Source organism: Rhineura floridana, chromosome 9, assembly GCF_030035675.1.
Source record: "Rhineura floridana isolate rRhiFlo1 chromosome 9, rRhiFlo1.hap2, whole genome shotgun sequence".
NCBI classification, from domain to species: Eukaryota; Metazoa; Chordata; class Lepidosauria; order Squamata; family Rhineuridae; genus Rhineura; species Rhineura floridana.
Genome location: NC_084488.1, coordinates 118,097,373 through 118,114,217, shown reverse-complemented (window position 1 = coordinate 118,114,217; position 16,845 = coordinate 118,097,373). Strand labels below are relative to the sequence as shown.

Below are 16,845 nucleotides of genomic sequence, written 5' to 3'. Positions count from 1 at the left end.
TAAAGATTTGACTATTTAGGTACCAGGCCTCAAGTTTCTAAAGTGATTTAGTGAGGTACAGTAGGTTAGGCAGCTTACCATTTTATTTTATTTTATAGAATTTGTTTGTCACTTAGTTGTAAATAAAACCTCTAAGCAGTTTACAAAGAACATAATATATATATTTAAATTGTGAATAAAAGTCAGAATTAAAAACAAATTTTAAAAAAATCAGAATAAAATCAACACTTAAAACTACATTTATAAGTTAAAGTTCCAGATTAAAATACATGTCAACTTCTGTAGCCAATCACTAAAAAAAAAAGTAAATTACATTTCATACAGGGATGATGGCTGGATGCTTCAGTTTAAACATGAATATAAAATTGATATGCTCCACTGCATTAACAATGACTAACTTGATTGTAACTGTGAACAGAAAGAAGTGTATAGCCATTTACTCTGAGGTAATCTAAATCTTTGATGGTTGAGATGCTGGTTTAAGTGAATGTAGGATTCTCTTGCACTAGTTTGTTTGATTTATGTATGGAGAAAATCTGTTTGATGATGTTGCTAATGCAGGTTTAATAATCTGGAATATATTTCATAGAATCATAGAATTGGAAGGGGCCTTGTAGGCCATCGAGTCCAACCCACTGCTTACAGCAGGAAATCCACAGCTAGAGCATCTCCCGCAGATAGCTGTCCAGCCTCTGCTTGAAGACATCCAGCGAAGGGGATCCCACCACCTCCCTAGGCAGTCAGTTCCATTGCCGAACCGCCCTTACTGTCAAGAAGTTCCTTCTAATATCCAATCTGAATCTACGCTCCTGCAACTTAAAACCATTAGACCTAGTCCTACCCTCTGGGGCAGCAGAGAACAAATCTGTACCCTCCTCTATGTGACAGCCCTTCAGGTACTGAAAGAGTGCAATCATATCACCCCTCAGCCTTCTCTTCACCAGACTGAACATGCCAAGTTCCTTCAACCTTTCCTCATAAGACTTGTTCTCCATACCGGCTATCATCCTTGTCGCCCTCTTCTGAACCCGCTCTAACTTGTCTATATCTTTCTTAAAATGAGGTGCCCAGAACTGAACGCAGTATTCCAGATGAGGCCTGACTAATGCAGAATATAGTGGGACTATTACTTCCCTCGACCTGGAAACTATAGCTCTGTTTATGGAGCCCAAAACCGCGTTTGCCTTTTTTGCCGCAGTATCACACTGCTGGGTCATGTTCAACTTGCAATCCACTACAATTCCAAGGTCCTTTTCACACGCACTACTGCTAAGCTGGGTATTTCCCATCCTGTACCCGTGCATTTTGTTTTTGTGGCCTAAATGCAGAATCCTGCATTTGTCTTTATTGAATTTCATTTTATTAATTTCAGCCCAATTTTCTAGTCTATCCAGGTCCCTTTGGATTTTATTCCTGTCTTCCATTGTGTTAGCTATCCCTCCCAGTTTCATATCATCCACAAACTTCATAAGGCTTCCCTCCACCCCATCATCTAAGTCATTGATAAAAATGTTGAAGAGTATCGGCCCCAGGACAGAACCCTGTGGCACTCCACTCGAGACCTCCTTCCAGTCCGAAGCAGAGCCAACGACCACCACTCTTTGAGTACGGTTTTCCAACCAGTTGTGAATCCACCTGACAGTATTTCCATGTAGTCCGCATTTGGCTAGTTTGCTAATCAAAAGGTCGTGGGGGACTTTGTCAAACGCCTTGCTGAAATCTAGATAGATGACATCTACAGCATTTCCACCATCTACTAAGCTACTAAGCTAGTGACCCGATCAAAAAAAGAGATGAGATTAGTTTGACAGGATTTTTTCTTGACAAACCCATGCTGGCTCCTTCTAATCACAGCATTGTCATCTAGATAGTTGCCAATGGTCTCTTTTATTATCTGTTCTAATATCTTTCCCGGTATTGAAGTCAGACTGACCGGCCTGTAATTCCCCGGATCTTCTTTTTTACCCCTTTTAAAGAGCAGGACGACGTTTGCCCGTCTCCAATCCTCCGGCACCTCTCCCGTTCTCCAGGATTTCTCAAAGATGATGGCAAGAGGTTCCGAGAGTACATCAGCAAGTTCCTTCAATACTCTGGGATGCAGTTCATCAGGCCCTGGAGATTTGAACTCATTTAGGTTAACTAGGTATTTCCTGACTATCTCCTTATCAATCTCGAACTGCAGTCCCGACCCCTTACTGAGGTTGCTACCGATGCAAGGTTGCACACTGTTCCCTTTTTGGGAGAAAACGGAGGCAAAATAGGTGTTGAGCAGTTCTGCTTTTTCCTCGTTATCTGTCAACATTTTGCCATCCTCATTGAGCAGCAGTCCCACCGTTTGCTTGGTCCTTCTCTTGCTTCGAACATATCTGAAAAACCCCTTTTTGTTGTTCCTCGCTTCCCTCGCCAGCCTCAGCTCATTCTGGGTTTTAGCTTTCCTTACGCTATTCCTGCAAGCCCAAGCTGCTCGTCGGTACTCTTCCTTGGTGATGCGTCCTTCCTTCCATTCTTTATACATGCTCTTTTTTACTTTTACCTCCTCCACCAGTCTTCTGTGTAGCCACATTGGCTTTTTCCGATGTCTTCCGTTTTTCTTCCTCTTTGGAATTGTTTGCGATTGCACTTTTTGTAATACGTTCTTCATGAACTCCCACGCTTCTTGGGCTCCTTTTTTCTTTAGTCTATCTAGCCTTTCTTAGTACAGTTTCTATTACTGATGTGCAAAACTCTCCTCAATTTGATTTGGCTCTGTAATTAGGAAATCCTTTACTGGACATCTCTTTTTTCAAGGCTTATCTTTTATCTCACAGTGTTAGTATAGGCTTCTTTTATTATTGCTGTCAGAGTAGTGGAGTCTGAAGAGCCCTGCCAACTTCAGTTAACCCTAAACCAGACAATTATGAATGCTGGCAACATGACTAGTTTCCATTCTCAGATTACTTAGATTTGCTTTTTGTAAAGGTGAGCTGTCAAGTATACAATTATCTTAACTTATTTTTGCTGTAGTTACAGTGACATGATGGAATATAACTACTTCCTTAGTATTGAGTTAAATTATATATTGCCAACTGGATGAACATGTTACGTTATGTTATGTTGTGGTTTATTTCTAGGCTGCCTTTATTTCTAGGCCCCCAAAGCAGTTTACACACAAATAGAAATACAAATAAGAACAATACAATTTACAAAAATTCAAGCCAACAAAATCCGAGCATGTCTAAAAAGCAACAACAGCTAAAAACCAACAGCATTCCTCTTCTTGGTAAGGACAGTCCCCAGAAAATTTTGAAATGCCTTTTAGAAAATGGCTGTGCGGCACCGTGGCCTCATTCACATGTAACAGTAAACCAGAGATCAAATTATGCACACACCCCTCTGCTTTGCTGGAAGGAGACAAATCAGAGCACTGGCTTAGTGTTACATGTGAACCAGTGCTTGCGTGATTTGTTTCTCTCAAACCCAACAACCCCTAAAATTACTCTGATTGCACATGAAAACAAGGTGTGTTTAGTAATAAATAATAATAATAAAATTTTATTTGTGAGTCGCCTATCTGGCCGAATAAACGGCCACTCTAGGCGACGTACAATATCATGATACAATACAATATAACCAGAAATATAATAATTAAAATTACACAGCACTAAACAACATTAAAAACTCACCTATCCCCAGAGATCCCATAGGCCTGCCTGAATAGCCAGGTCTTTAAGGCCCGGCGGAAACCTGTCAGGGAGGGGGTGTGACGGAGATCGTAAGGAAGGGAGTTCCAGAGGGTGGGGGCCACAATCGAAAATGCCCTCTCTCTGGTCCGCACCAGCCTAGCTGTTTTAACTGATGGGACCGAGAGTAGGTCTTGTGTGGCTTATCTTGTCATGCGGCCTAATTGGTGATGCTGGAGGCGCTCCTTCAGATAAACTGGGCCGGAACCGTATAGGGTTTTAAAGGTCAGTACCAACACCTTGAATTGGGCCCAGTAAACAACTGGTAACCAGTGTAGATCCACTAACACCGGGGTGATATGATCACGGCGATGGCTGTTCTTAATCAAGCGCGCCGTCGCATTCTGTACCAGCTGTAATTTCCGGACCGTTTTCAGGGGTAACCCCACGTAGAGCACATTACAGTAGTCTAAGCGAGAGGAGACCAGGGCATGTATCACCCATGGGAGCAGATGGACAGGAAGGCAGGGTTGCAGCCTCCGTATCAGATGTAATTGATACCAAGCTGCCTGGCTCACTGCCGAGACCTGAGCCTCCATAGACAGCTGGGAGTCAAGAATGACCCCAAGGCTGCGGACCTGATCCTTCAGGGGTAATCTTACCCCATTAAACATCAGGTCTATATCCCCCAACCTTCTCTTGTCCCCCACGAGCAACACCTCGGTCTTGTCAGGGTTCAGTTTCAGCCTATTCCTTCCCATCCATTCACTTACGGAGTCCAGGCACTTGGACATGGTATCCACAGCCAACTCTGGTGAGGACTTAAACGAGAGATAGAGCTGAGTGTCATCTGCATATTGGTGACACTGCAGCCCAAATCTCCTGATGATGGCTCCCAGCGGCTTTACATAGATGTTGAATAGCATGGGGGAGAGGATAGATCCCTGTGGCACTCCACAATTGAGAGGCCAAGGGTCTGAAACCTCATCCCCCAATGCTATCCGTTGGTGTCTGTCTGAGAGATAGGAACGGAGCACCTGTGCTTTCAACCTTCATCAGAGTAGGCAACTGAGTGAGGCTGGTAGCTGTATTTGGCACATGCTCAGAAATTGATTACTCTAAATCCTTTATTTGATCTTAGTGAAACTGTTCTAATTACTGTAATTGATTGAGTAGTTTGTGAGGAAGTCAAGAAGCAGAAGCAAGGATCTTGCATCTCCACTCACTGCTGCTCTTCCCAGCTGGGCTGAGTTGGTCACCTATTGTGAGGAAGAACCATCAGCTAAGGGATGGGGGAATAGACTGGGTCCCCATTAGCCTATATTCCACGATGGAAATGAGAAGAGGCCAGCAGATTCCAGCTAGTCCCCTGAAGACTAAGGGCCCACCTTGCTAGGCAGGGAACTAGATCAGGCTTATCATCCATAGGGCACTTTGTCAATCACATAACGTCGTGATTAACAAAGTGGCCTCTGGATGATAAGCTTCAGAGGAAGAATCAGGAGCATGCTGTAAGCATGTGCTTAGTTATTCCTTTCTCCCCCCCCCCTTTTAAATTCAGCACTGAGTTGCATACCCTGTTTCTGGCAGGGATTGGCTCCACTCAGGAGCTCCGATCAGGGGATTGCATTTGGAACCAAATTTAAAAGGTAGCTGAATGCAAGCTCTGCTTGCTATGGAACAGTTGGGAGCACACTTGAAAGAACTCAATTGTTCCTTTGCAGCCACACCTTTACTTGTTCCACACCTGACATCATATGTGGCTTGGGGAGAACTTTGGCTTCTGGACTGAAGGGTTCCCATGCTTGCTGTAAGGCAGGGGTGGGGGGAGCAGTGGCCCTCAGATGTTGCTGGACTACAACCATTGGCCATGCTCTTTGGGGCTGATGGGAGTTGGAGTCCAACAACACCTGGAAAAGGCACACATTTTCCACCCCTGCTGTAAAGTCATCAACTTAGGTTGAAGTACAGTCACTTCCAGTAATAGGCATTCCAATTAAGTTGTAAGGCCACTGAAGAAGATTCTTTGTCGAAACTTGTTTGGCTGTACTCTGTTTTTGTATTTCATCTTGTGTAGGCATTGATTTATTACCATCTGCAGAATTTAATGTTTTATATGTGCACAACTCCTTTTTGAGCATTGAGCAGTGTATAAACACCTTGAATGATTGAATGAATAAAGTTGGAATGCGAATTACAGAAGATAATAGAATATTCTGACTCTGAGGCTGGGAGAGTGAAGTAAACCTAAAGTGCAGGGCACATTGATCATGTAAATGTGACCTTTATGTCAATGTAAATATGACCTTTTTCGGGGAAGAAAAAAAAAATCAAGTGGCATTGTGAGAATGCACATGCACAAAGCCAAAGCTTGAAATAGAGCAAGTTGATCACTTTTGATCATTTGATGATACCACTCTTGAATGGGACTGCAGACAATGGAGCCCATGACCTAGGGAGGTGGTGGGTTCTCCAACACTGGAGGTATTCAGGAGGTAGCTGGACAGCCACCTGTCAGATATGCTTTTAGTTGGACTCAGAATTGAGCAAGGGGTTGAACTCCAAGGCCTTATTGGCCCCTTCTAATTCTACTATTCTGTGATTCTATGACATTGCACATTACTAGCGAACTGCAGAACGTTCCTGTTCTTGAACCCCATGAAATCTGCCTTTTATTTTTGTTCACGTAATTCAGAATCCTGATTCTAACAGTGACCGTCCTGATGCCTATAAAAAGTAAGCAAGGCAAGAAAGCAACAGCCTTCTCTGTTGTTTGTCCCCAGACTCTAGTATTCAGAGATACACTGCTTCTGAGGCTGGAAGTTCCATTTACCTATTCTACCTCATTTAGTTTGAAAGATTGAAGAAAAGAGATATCGCAACATGAACTCTTATCACTGAGACAAGGATTAAAATAGATAACTGAGCTGGCAGGCTGGTCAACTAGATGGCATCTCTGTGCAGGGAGATGTCACATGGATGCAAATTTCCACCCACTGACTGGCAGACTGCTGGATATCAAATAACCTCTGGCATAACTGATGAACAGATCTAATGTGTTTGTACTGAAAAATACAAACTAAGGTAGAAAACCATGGAATATACAGGGGGGGGAACAAAATCATGGGAACTTCTTTGCATATGTGATTCTAGAATTAGTCTGCAATAGGCATGGGGTTTGCTCTGTGGTTCCGGTCCGTATTTTGTTTTTTGCAACTGGCTTGTGGTGCCTGTCTGCAACATCCACCCCCCATTTTATGGATGGTCTCTTGAGTTTTCCATTTAAATTTAAATTAGTCAGATCATCTCCTGTCAATTCTGTCTCTTGCCTCAGGTTACTGCAGTGCTGACCAAAGATGTTAATGGCAATAGCAGCACTGTCTTAATACAATGTCAAATTAGCCTTGGATTTATTTATTTTTAAAGCCGGTGTTGCTGACAGTCACAAGCTTTAGTCAAACCCGATCTGAAGATTTATGGATTCTTGACAGAATTCGGTAACAAATCCAAAAATACCGAAATTTGTCCCCATCTCTAGTCTGCAATCCGATACATACGTACCTGGGAGTAAGTTCCATTGAACTCAATGGAGCTTACTTCTGAGTAGATATGAATTGGATTGCAGCCTTACTCGGTAACAGAGGTACCAGCATAATAACAGCAACTGTTTTCAACAATGCGGGTGCTGATGGCAAAGAAATGGATACAGAAACGAGCAGCAGGTGTGAATCTGAAGGTAAAGCTGTGGCAATGCAGAAGAAGCAGCCTTTCTCCTGGATCCTTTTACAGTGCAGACCTCCGCCATATATTTGGAACAGTGAAAATATACCCTGTGTGTAAATAAATGCATTCTGTTGTTGTTAAGTGCCTTCAAGTCGACTACGACGTATGGCGACCCTATTAGTCATCAACCTCCAACAGCATCTGTTGTGAACCTCCCTGTTCAGATCTCATAAGTTCAGGTCTGTGGCTTCTTTATGGAATCAATCCATCTCTTGTTTGGCCTTCCTCTTTTTCTAGTCCCTTTTGTTTTTCCCAGCATTATTATCTTTTCTAGTGAATCCTGTCTTCTCATGATGTGTTCAAAGTATGACCTCAGTTTCATCATTTTAGCTTCTAGTGACAGTTCTGGTTTAATTTGTTCTAACACCCAATTATTTGTCTTTTTTGCAGTCCATGGTATGCGCAAAGCTCTCCTCCAGCACCACATTTCAAATGAGTTGATTTTTCTCACTATAATCACAGCAGCAGCAGGAAGGAAAATTTTGGTAAATCATTCTTGGAAAATACAGTCACAAACAGGAGAAAATGCCTCAGTAATGTAGGCCTCTTTGTGACCTGTGGTCTTGCTGGCTAGGTTCCCTTTTTTAGCTCACGGAAAGGATTCCCCCCCCCTTTTCAGAGCCAGTGTGGTGTAGCGGTTAGAGTGTTGGACTATGACCTGAGAGACCAGGGTTTGAATCTCCACACAGCCATGAAGCTCCCTGGGTGACCTTGGGCCAGTTACTGCCTCTCTGCCTCAGATGAAGGCAATGGTAAACCCCCTCTGAATACTGCATACCATGAAAACCCTATTCATAGGGTCACCATAAGTTGGGATCGACTTGAAGGCAGTCCATTTGTTTGCTGTTTGTTCAGTCTGACTGACCTGTGTGCTGCTATTGTTAGCAGAGGATGAAAAAAGGGATAAATAAACAGATAAATGCAGGGAATTAGTTACTGAATGGTAAACAAACAAAAACCACTTAAACCTTTTTGCTCCCAGCCATTTTCCTTGTCAGAACCCCCCTTTTTTTGCTGGGGGGGGGATAGTGTCTGGAGGGCATTTTTTGTGGAAAAATGCAAACAGGTAAGGATTAAACAGCCCTTGCCTCTTGATTGCTGTAGTGAAATCCTCAAGCTGGAGGGGGAGGGGAGGGGGCTGCTCCATTAGAAACCAAACCACTGAAAATAGATGCTGTGTGTGACTTATAACTTGTTTTTTGTTTTTTAAAACACTCCCATCCTCTCTCTTAGACTAACTTGCCGTTGAGAAGTTGAGACTTCAGCAGTACCGGTTGTATTTATCTGTTGTGGGATAGAGACATCTAGTGGCCAGTGCATGGAAGGATGCCTTCTGTAAATGAAGAGTAAAAAATTAAATTCATGAACTGCTCTGTCTATTAACTTTCTGGTGATTATTGTGCTTCACAATTGAAGACAAATGTTTTCATGTGCATGCTATGGGCAAGATGTGCTAGGGAAGTCGGACCCTTTCTGGCAAAGGCCTGTGGGACCATTCACCCGATAGCTTTAATTAACATTTTGTCTACTTCCTCCACATGTAACACAAGGCCGTAAGGTGGAGGAATGGAAAGAATTCATAGGAAGGTGGTGGTGCTATTGCTGTGATAGAGCTTTGAAAGAGAGATTAAGGTTGCATGCTGGATTATAATTATTCTATCTCTAGATTCATTTCAAATCAAGCCATTCTGTAGAGCAGGGATAGCCACTTTGGAGTCCTACAGGGTTTTTACGTTTTTTTGCACAATTCCCATCAGACCCAGCCATTATGGGCAATGGTCAGGGATGTTGGGAGTTGTAGTCCACAACATCTGCATAGCATCACATTGGCTACCGTCGATCTACAGAGTCTTATCCATGTTGGCTCTGGAAGTTGCCCCAATTTCAGCTATGACATTCCTGAGACTCCTAAGTGCTCCCCCCCCATGTTTCTTCATCTTACAGGAGAAAGGGGAAGATGTCCCAGGAACTCCACAGCAAGAATAGAGGCCTTGTGCACAGTGGCATTCCAAGAATCAATCCTGCCATCCCCTCACACCTAGTAAGAACCTTGTTATATGCAATAACTGACAATTCAGAAAACACAGGACAAATCTCTCTCTCTCACACACACACATAGTCAGTGTCTGTCTCTCTCTTTCTCTCTCTCACACACACACACATGTGTGCACGGAGGAGGGACTGCCACGGTCAGTTGTTTATCTCTCATTAGCTAATATTCCTCTGCTTCCCCCCTTACCTTATTGAAAGCAAGCTACAGTGGATAGTGAAAGGAAGCCTGTGATTTATTTCCATTCCCTCCACCATTCTCTTCCTAATGGAGGCAGCCTTCAGAGTTCTCAACAGCAAGGCAGAGTGCTTGTGTGGGGATGGGTCATAGCTCAGTGCTATGGATCCAGAAGGTGTCAGGTTCAGTCCCTGGCATCACCAGGTGATCCTGCCCAAGACTTAGAGAGTTGCTTCCAGTCAGTGTAGACAGAAAATACTGAGCTGGATAGACCAATGGTCTGGCTTCATGTAAATTATAGGAACCATGTTTTCTCATAACATCTGAATCAGGTGGGACAGTGCAGGAACAACCGGTGCCTGGGTGCAGTGGTGGGCTGGATGAGGGCCAATAAACTGAGCTTGAATCTTGGCAAAACAGAGACTCTGTGGGTGAGTGGTTCCCAGGTCCGGGAAGTAGGTAAATTGCCTGTTCTGGATGGAGGTTGCACTCCCTTTGAAAGAGCAGCTTGGGTGTGCTCCTTGATCCACCTTTGGCGCTGGAGGCTGACTATGAGTGGCTTCCACCAGTTCTGGCTGATGTGACAGCTAAGGCTTTTCCTGTATTGAGATAGCTTGGCTATGGTAGCCCAGGCATTGGTAACTTCCAGATTAAATTACTGCTATGTGCTCTATGTGGAACTTCCCTTAAGGTTGATGTGAAACCTGCAGCCATTTCAGAATGCTACTGCCAAGCTGTTGAAGGGGGTGCTGTGATGTTCCATGCTGCTGTGTAAATGGTTGATGATGTTTGGAAGGTTTGTCAATTGACTGACAGATAGGGATGGATGTTTGAAGAGAGATGGAATGCTTCTTGAAAAGATAGGGATCTGGAGGGGGAATGTGGGTGCGAGTTGGATTGTAGTGGGATTAGGGAGGCCAGCTGATACTGATATTGGTATCTGAGTGAAGGATTGTATGAACTATATATATATATAAGAAAGGAACGTATAACTGAAACCACTTGCTCAAGTCCCTGAACCAAAAGTATTCTTCCTGAAGTAAAATCTGTTCTTTAAATAAACTGGTTTTCAAAATCACACCTGGTTCTTGCTGGCTACTAAGAGGCATATAGGTGGCAAAACATAAACAAGAGTGTGGTATAAGATAGTGTTATGAATTTGCGGGTTGGAATGGATGATCCCTGTGAGTCCCCTTCCAGCCTCTGATTTGGAATCCTGTGCCTTGGAATGAGGAACTCGCTCTGCTGGTCAGATGAGTCTCTTTTGTTAAGCTAATAGAGTGGCCAGGTAGGATAATGGGTCTATCAGTTGCCCAGCAACTGGTGAATGGGCCAGGAAGACCCTTTTGTCATTGAAACTCTTCAGGAGAGCCTCTCCCTCTCCTGGCAGCTAGGAGAGGCTTGTGTTTTTAGTTGTGTCCAAGAATTGCTGGGAACTGGTGGCAGGCAGAGAGGCTGGCTCTCTGCATCATGGCTATAGGATGCCTCCTGTAACACTGATGGAAAAACTGGATATTGGACTGCTGATGCCTTGAACCCCTCCATCCTAAGCTCAGGTTGGAATGTGTGTATATAAACAAACCATATTTCATAAAGATACTGCAGTCTCCGCTGACCTTCCCAAAGGAAACCAAAGCCTGGATGAGTGCAGGGACCCCGGAAATCTCACCGCTCGGAGATTGGGGAGGCACGCAACAATATCAAATGGTGACAGTGAAAAGTACCTGTGAGTGACAGTAGCCAGTGAAGGAAGCTAGCCCATAGCTGTGGCCGTAGGGAAAGTACAAAAAGTGGCACTGGTGGTGGTGGTGAGGCTTGCCTGGAAGCCTAGTGGGTATAGGAAGGGATGGGGAAACAGGATCTTTGTTATACATAAAGGTGTACTTGGGATGTACGAATAATGTCCTGCCCCTCATCTGCTGTTACTGGCAAGGTGGTGGTGGTGGTGGTGGGTAGATCGGAAGGTACAACAGGTGCCTTATCAATAGTGGATAACACCTGTGCTGAAAGATTTACATTGGCTGCCAATGTGCTACTGGGGCATGTTTAAGGTCCTGCTAATGGCACATAAGGTCCTGGGCAACTTGGGACCAGGTTACCTCCAGGAACACCTTCCCATGTATTCCCCTGGTCAGTTTACTCTGGAGTGCCATAAGACTCTGAGGTTAATTTTATGTCTGCTAAGCCCAAGGCCTTTGGTGTAGTGACACCTGCCTTTTGGAATGTACTCCCAATGAACATAAGGCAGACATTTACAGAATTGGCATTTAGGTGCCTGCCTAAAACTCATTTGTTTATGCAGTCTTTCCCTGAAGGGTGATTGAGCTATGTTGATGTATTACGCTGATCTACCGATGGATGTAATTTTATTGTTAATTTTATACTGTTCATTACCATGATTTTTTTTAATGTTGCTGGTACAAAAGTTGATGGTGATAATGATAGTAGTAGTGGTAATACTAATTTCCTATGATGGTAATTTTTATCCAGGTTGTATGTGGTCGGGTGGAGCCATAGGGAGGATTCCAAGGAATGATGTAGTAATAATGGAGGACTTCAAGTACTTCGATATCTGTTGGGAGACAAATTCTGCCAAACGTGGCCCATCCAAGAAATTCCTGACTCGTGTTATAGATAACTTTCTCCAACAGAAAGTGGAGGAAGGAACTAGGGGATCAGCTATCCTTAACTTGATTCTAACCAATAGAGATGACTTAGTGGATGAAGTGGCAGTTACAGGAACTCTGGGGGGAAATGACCATGTTATACTTTAGTTCTTGATCTTAAAGCAAAAGCTGAATGTAGCCACACATACCCTGGACTTCACAAAAACTGATTTTAATAAACTCAGAACAATGATAAGTAATGTTCCATGGCAAGCAACTCTGATGAGAAAAGGAGTCCAAGATGGGTGAGGGTTTCTACAAAAGGAATTTCTAAAAGCACAATTGCAAACAATTCCAACAAGGAAAAAAGGTGGAAGAACAGAAGAAGCCAATGTAGCTTTGCAAAAACCTTAGAGATGACTGGAAAACAACAAAGAATGCAGATAGGAAGTAGACGAAAAGCCAGACCACAAAGGAAGAGTACAGATATGTAACACAGAATTGCAGGGATGGCATCAGGAAGGCTAAAGCTGAGAATGAGCTGAGGTTAGGAAGGGATGCTAAAAGCTACGTGTGAGAAGAATCTTGAAATTGTTGATCATAAGCTGAATATGAGTCAGCAGTGCAATGTGGCTACAAAAAGGGCAAATGTTAGAGCGATATGACAATGGAACCAATTACCTAGGGAGGTGGTGACTCTCCAACACTGGAGGTGTTCAGCAGGCAGCTGGACAGCCACCTGTTAGGTATACTTTAGCTTGGATTCCTGCATTGAGCAGGGGGTTGGACTTGATGGCCTTATAGGCCCCTTCCAACTCTACAATTCTATGTTTCTATGAATGCTGCTGTGAGTACCTGGGGGCCCAACCCAGTCCAGATTAATTAAGAAATGAGGTAGGATGGTTTTACCCATCACTAATCTGACATTGAAAGGGAACATGTGATATAGATATAGATATTCATTCTTCCAAATAGAGGCCATGAAGAGATTTGTTTCTCTAGTGGAGATGTTTATAAATCTGAAATTGTGGGACTGTTTTGAATTGAAATGCCTGGCAAGTGGTTGCTCAAATCCCCTCCCCCATATGTTGTGTGTGTGTGTTTTATAATCAGTGACTTGTGATTTCTGGAAAGGGTGCAAAGCCACCAAAAGTTCTATCGCTTTCTGGCTTCCTCCTAATCTGTGCTAATTATTTGTGACAGCTGAATTAAACCAATTGTGATTCCTGGGTCTCAGTGTGTTGCAGATCTAATCATTGCAGCACCTGTTGTTATCGTGAAGAAACTGTCATCTTCAGAAATATGATGACCAGCAAAAGACTACATCAAGCAGTATATTACCTGCAGATTTGTCAGTGCTACAGAATGCAGTACCCTAGATGCCACATACAGTATGTTTGAAAAAACAACACAAAACTACAAGCCTTCATTCTTGCTTCAGGTTCTGTATTGCCTGTTACAAAGCAAGCAAACGAAACAAACAACAGTCTGCTGTCAGACTTCATTTTCAGCTTCTGTGTCCTTCCTCATCCACCTGATCATCCAGAATTGCACATTCCTCATGGGGGGTGTTACGCATATGCCGATTAACTCAGTGTTCTGAGCTCCGTGTGCCAGTGTGTGTGTATTGACCTAAGAAGCAGGCTTTTACCCTGCATTTAGATCACTGAGACTTAAGACTTGGTAAAATAAGAAAAGCTAGTTTATTTATAGAAATACATGGTAGATAGAAAAGACATACCTAGTTCTAGCTAACTTAAGTTGGAGGTGCAATGCCCAGGCTTGGGTATTGCCCTCATTGCTCAGGAGAGAGAGCAAAGACAGAGATATCTCCTCTCCCCTTGGACAGTCAAAGAAGAAGACAAAGGAAGGAGGGGCAGGTCAGCTTCCATGAGCATATCAGTTTACAACGGAAGGAAGTTAGGTAGGGAAGAGCACAGGTAAAAGTTGGCAAGGCTAGGCAGCTGGAGGACCCTAACTCTGTCTTCCTTCTGGAATACAAACAAAAGAACCTAAACAGGAGTTGCGCTTGCCCCACTTCCAACATGGAGATCATAAACCTATGTGTAGATAGATGTAAAATGTTCATTTCTTTTATGCGCTGTTCTGCCTCCCCCCCTTCCTCTCGTAAACCTTGTTCTTAATAAACTGTCTTAAAATTGGCTGGTGAGATTCTTGTGTGCGTTTGACAGATTCAGAGGTATACCCCCCATAATCTGTTTAGACCATTTGGTGGCATGCTATATATGATATCGGAGGAATGCGATAGAGAAAAGCAAACAGTCTTGTTCTCAGATGAGAGATGGGTGAAAGCCGGATGCTCTCTCTGCCTTATAAGTAGTTGACTTGCATCCTTTGATTTCACTTCTGTCTGAGATTAGAGGGCAACATATGAGAAGTTTATTGGTAGCAGAGCTAGAGACATCAGCTACTCTTGCTCCCTGGGAGTGAGGGAGCTCTCAGGTTCTTCATTGCTTGCACAGTTGTTGTGTGAACAATGTTTTAGTTGAACAGATTTCTGAAAAGTGATTTAGTTCAGCAGATTTTTTTTTTTTTTTGGAGAAGATGGTCAGGACTTGAGAAAGGATAGGTGTATTGTCTGTTCAGTAGGGCAGAATCTGTTTTATGCAACACAATCATTAGAATCAGATTTTTGGAATGAGAGAGAGGATTTTGACCACCCCTGAAGAGTGTCATATTCTACATTATTTAATCACTAGAACCCCCCCTCCCCTTTAATAGGGAGATAACCTTTTGGATTTTTCTACTTCAGGTGAAAATATCTTGGATCACCTCTGCCAGCTAGAATTGCTCATTAAATGTAAGAGGGGTTCTGCTAGACTGACCAAAAAGGTTCCTGTTGCCCAACATTCATCCCCCCTCCCCCATTGGCCAACAAGATGCCTACAGGAAGCCAACAAGCAGAGCTTGAGGGCAGTAGCACTCTCCCACTTGTGTTCCCCAGCATCTAGCATTTGGAGCAATACTGCCTCTGATACTGGAGGTCATATAGCCCTTGATGGCCTTACCCTCCATAAACTGAAAATAGTTCCAAACAGTCCTATGGGAACTGCTCTCATTACCTTCATCTCTTGTCCCTGGCTGAATTGCTTGACAAGGGAGAATATGAGAAGTCATTTAGGCTGGTGGTTAATCCTGGAGAGACGCACCTTAGAAATATTTCTCCAAGTGTTTTGATTACAGCAATATTGCTCCAAACCAGCAGCTGCTGTGATTTGATACTCTCTTGATTCCTTGTCAGTTGACACATGCAAACATCTTCTCACCTTTTGTTTCCCCTTTTGTCTCTTTCCTTGCCTTCCTGTTTGCCTGACTGAAAAACAAGCTCCCAGTTTTCAGTTGTTAAGTGGCCTAAACTTGTAACAGGGACATAACTTATCAGTAGCCCTTTGAAAACCAACACAAGATTTTTCATATTTTGTTCTTTTCCTAATTAGTTACCATTCTTCTCCTTCAGCTCCATTGCTATTTATTCAAAATGGGCATATATGTATAGGTTTTAATTATTTTATTGTTTTTGACAAGTCTCTCTGTCTCTGTCTCTCTGTCTCTCTAATCTAAATATTTGAAAATGTATGTAGATTTTAAAAAAATGTAAATAAAAAAATACTGGGTTGTATTCAATGCTAGTCCTACTCCAAGTTGACCCATTGAAGTTAATAGGCATAGCTAATATAGGTTCCTTCATTTCAATAGTCCTACTGTGTTGGACTCAGTTGAACATAGCCCATTAATTTAAGAAAGAAAACCAATATAGCATCATTACAGCAGAACCTTTGCTTCCAAAAGTTTTAAGTCTATGGAGGATAAGGCTATCAGTGTTGTTGTTGAGGAAGCACATTTCCTGCCATTTTGAGTGTTTTCAAAGCCCCTTGAATGTAAAGGTTTCTATTTTGCCTTGAAAAGTAATCTAGCGCAGGACAAAGGGGAAGAAAACAGAAAGCATACTGCATCTGTCCTCTTTTAACATGAGCAATGGGAATGGTTCCCACCCTTGTTTCGGCAAACCTTGAATATCTGGAATTTGCAAATGCCCCATTCTCTACTGTTTCCAATCTTATCAAGTCTCAGGGCACACATTGATTGGCTTTGGAGGATCTCAAGATGGAAAGCACTGCACAACCCACCTGCCAGATGATACCATAAATGCATTAGTGCCCATTAAGGCTAGAGGCCCATTTCCAAAAGTATGTAAATGGAATCCCTTTTTTGCATCCCACTCATACTCGCTTGCCCTTGCTACCCATGATAGAAAAGGGAAATTCTGACTAGCTCTGTCAGCATCCTTTTCCTCTTTGCCCTAAGTGCTCTGAACTTCTTCCTGCTCTAACTCTCTAAGCAATTTACCAGTGCTGCTTCTGTCAAAGTGTTGCATTCGTACATAGCTTTTTTCTTTAACCTGATATAGCTCCCTGCATGTCTGGTGTCTTTGCCTCCCATATTGTTAACTAGCATAGGTTCCCCCCTTTCCAACCTTCCTTTATAAGTTACACACTCTTCTGTCTGTCTTGACCCTCCCCATCTCTTACTCCCTCTATAGACTTAGCCA

The 16,845-nt window shown here is 43.1% G+C and overlaps 1 protein-coding gene across 7 annotated transcripts in view; it reads left to right on the top strand.

The window, feature by feature from the left end:
- CTNNA2 (catenin alpha 2) overlaps positions 1–16,845 on the top strand; it is an 810,025-nt gene that overhangs the window by 235,520 nt on the left and 557,660 nt on the right. Inside the window, exon 1 of one of the 7 annotated variants that reach the window (XM_061583444.1) lies at positions 9,428–9,483. The exons of the other annotated variants lie outside the window; for them this stretch is intronic. The gene's annotated coding sequence lies outside the window, so the exon portion shown is untranslated. Of the gene's footprint in view, positions 1–9,427; positions 9,484–16,845 lie in introns of those variants that run through there. 7 annotated transcript variants of the gene reach the window in all.